The sequence below is a fragment of the Sturnus vulgaris genome, unplaced genomic scaffold (genome assembly GCF_052056855.1).
Source record: "Sturnus vulgaris isolate bStuVul1 unplaced genomic scaffold, bStuVul1.hap1 Scaffold_1090, whole genome shotgun sequence".
In the NCBI taxonomy this organism is placed as follows: Eukaryota; Metazoa; Chordata; class Aves; order Passeriformes; family Sturnidae; genus Sturnus; species Sturnus vulgaris.
Window position 1 is genome coordinate 19,355 of NW_028275997.1, and position 4,698 is coordinate 24,052.

A 4,698-nucleotide genomic window follows, 5' to 3' on the forward strand; every position below is an offset into this window, starting at 1 on the left:
GGGACTGGGACCGGGACCAGGACTGGGGACGGGGACTGGGGACAGTGACCGGGACTGCAATCGGCACCGCCCCCCGAACCGCTCCCGGAACCGCTCCCCGGGCTACCCCGGCACGGCGACCGGGAACGCCCCCGGCACCGCCCCCGGCACCGCCCCCGGTGCCGCCCCCGGCACTGCCCCGGCACCGCCCCGGGTAGCGCCCCCGGCACCGCCCCCGGGGCGGGCCGCCGAACGCACGCGATGACGCGCGGGGGGCGGGACGGCGCGGGGCGGTGACGCGCTTCATGCCAGGAGCAGGGCCCGGGTGCGACGAAGACGGGAGCGGGACGACCCGATACCGCGCGGGGCCGCGGGCCCGTGCGGAGCCCGGCCCGCTGGGTAGGGGCCGCCAATGGCACCGGGGCTTCTGCTTCGGCTTCTGTCCGTGTCGGCGGGGAGGCCCCAGCCAGCGGTGCCCCTCTCCCTCGGCGGCACGGGCGTGGAACTCGGCATCGGGCGCTGCATCGCCGCGGACAGCAGGGGGCGCACGGGTACCGATACTGCCATGGGGCCCGGCGCTGCTCTCCTGCTCCGCCGCCAGGCGGCGCTGCGCTGCCGTCCTGCCGCGCCTCCGGGCACGCTCGGTTTCCTCGGGACCCCGGGCCCCGCCTGTCCCGCCGCTGCGGAGGCGGGGGATGCTTTATGGGACTGCCCGAGCTGGCGGTGCCGGGTCTGGGGCGTTGGGGCGCGCCTTGGGGGGCTGCGGGTGCGCTCGTTTCCTCTTCTGCATGGCCTTCTGTGTGAGCATCTCTCGTTGCGACTGCTCTTGGAGAGTCAAACCCCTCCTCCTAAGTGGTCTCAGGAGCCTGGCAGGGTGAGTTTTGTTTCACAGGGGAAAGGGCCACTGGTCGTGTCCAGAGACCTGTGCACCCAGCCAGGTTTCTGCCTGATAAAATTCCAAATGGATGAGGATTTCTCCCAGCCCCAAGCTGCCCCCACCTGTAACCCTGGCTGCCTTTGGGGTGCCCAAAGCCTCCTCTGTGCAGATCTCAGGAACCTGGGAGGGGTGAACAATGTTGCACAGGGAAAAACCCCACAGATTTTATCTCCGGGCCTGGGGCCAGGAGCAGGCATTTGCGTGCTATAATTCCAGAAGGAGCACGGTGTCTCCCAGACCCAAGCCGCATCCAGCTGTGACCCAGCTGCTCTTGGAGTGCCAAAAGCCTCCTCGTAGCTGATCTCAGGAACCCTGGAAGGGTGAGTTTGGTTTCACAGGGAAAAGGCCTCAGTTTGTGTCCAGAGATCAAATAAGGGACTCTGCTTTTCCTCTAGTTCTCCTTCCTGTTTTCACCTGGGCTACAAGGATGGGCATGGCCTGTATTTCTCATATCAAAGTGATGTTACTAAATTTGTCCAGAAGTTCTGATTGTTATTTTTATTAGTAGTAGTAATTTTCTGATAGAAAACACTCTCATTTTGCCTTTCCCACGTTGTTTCCAGGTGCTGCCCAGGATGGACATCTGTGGTCTCAGACAGTGATTCCCGAGGAGCAAGGAAAGCCTTTTCCTCACCTGCACAGTTCAGGTGGATGGGACAGAATTGGTGTGGCCTGACAAGGCAGGAAAAGCTGTCTGTGTTCTGGAGTGCCTTGAAAGCTTTCTCCGTCAGGTTTGGAAGGGGTTTCTCTTTGGGATTTCTTGTGATGCAGCACCACGGGTATCCCTTTGTGCCAAGTCCAGTGCTAAAGGATTGAAGAACTGACAAGTGGGGTCTGGGATGAAAATGCCTCTAATAAAATTAAGCAAAGAATACAATAAGAGAAATGAGCATCCTTTTAATAGTTAGGAATAAAAATGCTGGAAAAGGGCACTCTGAATTGGTGTCACTTGTCATGGATAAAACCCCAGAGTGAGGAATCAGAGCAGAAGTTGAGAGCTGGAATCCTTCTGCAGTCGACTTAATTTTCTTTTCCTCCTCTCTTTCAGGACAGGAAGAATCACGACTCTCCTGCCATCTTTGCCAAGAGCTGTGGTGTTTGATCAGCCAAAGCCCAGAGGCTTCAGCACCAGAGGTCTGAGCCTGGAGGGCTCCTGGTGCTGCCCGTGCTGTGGGCTATGTCAGAGGATGCAGGGTTCCTCTTTGCCTCCCTGCTGGGATTAACTGCCATGGGAATGTGGGATCTGGGTGAAACTCCAGCTCTCCTGGTGTTCAGGGGAGCAAGGTCTGAGGGACTCCTCTCTGGGGATGTGCGGTGAAGGACTGAATAGTGTGGAAGGAGAGTATTTATAAACTGTATCACTGTTTCTCCCAAAATTGGGGTGGAGCACTGATGGGGGCGGTTGGGTTTGGTCTGGGCCTGTTATTCTTTGTGCAATTTTTAAATTCTCTTGTATGATTTACTGTCCGGTATCTTTCTAACAAAAGCTGACATAAATTTAGATTAAGGATTAGAACTTGGGTCCATTCATTGCAAACATTTGACAAGGCTGGAGGACTGGGGTGGTGACTGCTCTCAGGAAAGGTTACTTATTAATACTGTGTCAGATTTCCCGCAGTGACTGTCAGGCCTGCATGGCTGTGAGTTCGTGCTCTTCTCACTGGGGAAATAAGTTCAGCAAAATTAGAAATGTTAGAAAAATCCAGCCAAAAATTCCACCTCTGTACCCCCTAAGTTTTCCCAGTTTTTCCCAGCTAGGAGCTGCACAGAAGTCAGGCAGGGGAAGTGACAACAGGGAACAGCTGAAAAATTCAAAGGCACAAAGAGGAAAGGGGAAAGGTTTCAGAAAACAATTCTATGGTCTAAGAATAATTTCTGATTCCCTACTGAGAAGAACACGAACTCACAGCCATTCAGGCCTGACAGTCCCCTGCAGTGAGAGCTCAGCACACATCCACAGAGGCAAGTCCAGCATCTTAAATGAAAAAATAAAAATAAAAACCAGGAGAAAAAGGTGATTTCTTTTGCTTCAGAGTTATTTCAAGTTCTTAAAGCCCAAGCAACATTTGCTCTTGATTTTGGTTGGGTGAATCATGAGCAGTGGGCACGGGTCATGCCATTCATTGAGCAGAAAACCCGGGGTCATTTAGAGGGGACACAAGAACTGTTTGTGTAGCGACCTCGGGCTGCAGAGGGGCAGGAGAAAGGCCAAGGGAGCTCCCTGGGGCCACCAGGGCCTGTGGGGAACAGAATGGACGCTTGGATGACCAGTGGAGGTGAGGAGTGGATCTGAGTTCATCTACAGGGAAATAAGGAGGGGATACTCTGGAGTGAAAAGCTGAGGTGATGAGTTCACCCACCTGGGCACGAGTTGTGTTTGCACAAAGTGGGAACAGAGGTGAAGGTCAATCCAAAGTCGATCCTGCTTGACCTCTGAATTCCAGGATAAGTTTTACAAGCTGCCAAATGAGGGAGTAAAAATACACAAAAATGAAACCGAGAGCATTCATGAGGTTCCTGGGAGTCCATTACACTGTTGTCATAGAATTCTTAATGAGTTTTGAGCTTTTAATGACAACAATTCAGTACTTTCTTTGGATTATTCACTGTGTAGGATTTGGGGTTTATCTGGATTTTAAAGGCGTCGTGGTGGCCCTGACACTGCTCAGGAGCTGGTAGGAAAAGCAGGGTCAGAGCTCCTGGCAGGCACAGGGTGTTTTTCCCAGAGTGGACTGTGGAGGAATTGTTTGGGCCTTGGATTGTCCCTCTGGGTGATGCCAGTTGCTGTGATTTGTGTAATTCCATACATTTAACTCCCAATACTTCCCAGCCCAGGAGCTTGAGCTGACAGGGCAGCACACAGATTGTTCTCTGTGCTGTGCCCCGATTTGGGGTTGGCTGTCAGCTTTGCTAGCTCCCGTGAATTATGCCCATAGCCCCGAATTCCCTGCTCAATTCCCACTGCCATAACCTCACAGCGCCTCATGGAGTGGGGATATACTGTGGCAGGAAGCTCAGCAGCATCGGCACAGGGACAGGTGTATATTCCAAAGAATTTCCTGTTTCAAACCCTCATCCCCCAGCCCCGCCGATGTCCCTGGGGGGCACTTGACAGAGTTACCTGGATTTCAGCTGATTTCACCCCCCCGAGCTCGGGCTCCAGGTGATCTTTTCAAGCAGGAGAAGGCAGGGGCCGGAGGCGCTCGTGGCCCGTGCCGAGGCAGTCCCTGGGGCCACGAGAGGACATCTCTCCCTGCAGAATTTCAGTTCTTTCCAGAGCCTCAGCAGTGACAGAGGACAAAGAGGAAGAGGAGGAGGAGGAAGAAGGGGGAGAGGGTTTGAGAGGAGGGGAAGCCCAAATCCGTGCTGTGTGCGGAGCTCCGACAGCACGCTGCAGCCCGCAGCTCAGTGTGAGCACGGGGCAGAGGAGGCGATTTCTGGGCATTCAATCACCCTGAGGCGGGCGCGGCACCGCCCCTACAGCACCGTCCCCAGCACAGCTCGGTACCGCTCCGGGATCACCCGGCCCCGCCCCCGGTGCCGCCCGGGACCACTGGGGACCGCCCCTAAAGCACCGCCTCGGCCCCGCCCGGTCCCGTCCCCGGGACCTCCGTGCCCCGCCTCGCCAAGCCCCGGCTCCGCCCCGAGCCTGCCCGGGCTGCGCCGGGACCATCGCTGGCGGCCCCGCCCCTCTTCCCCGGGCCGAAGCGGGCTGAAGGAGATGTCCGCACGATTGGAAACGCCGCCGAAAATCGCACCCGTGGGATCGGTGTCGGCGTCGT

At 56.2% G+C, this 4,698-nt stretch overlaps 1 long non-coding RNA gene across 1 annotated transcript; it reads left to right on the top strand.

The window, feature by feature from the left end:
* Positions 1–250: 250 nt before the first annotated feature.
* Positions 251–2,934, top strand: LOC148219462 (uncharacterized). Its single transcript, XR_015799771.1, has 3 exons — positions 251–378; positions 1,480–1,647; positions 1,965–2,934. It is a non-coding gene; the product is annotated as an uncharacterized LOC148219462 (long non-coding RNA).
* Positions 2,935–4,698: the final 1,764 nt, after the last annotated feature.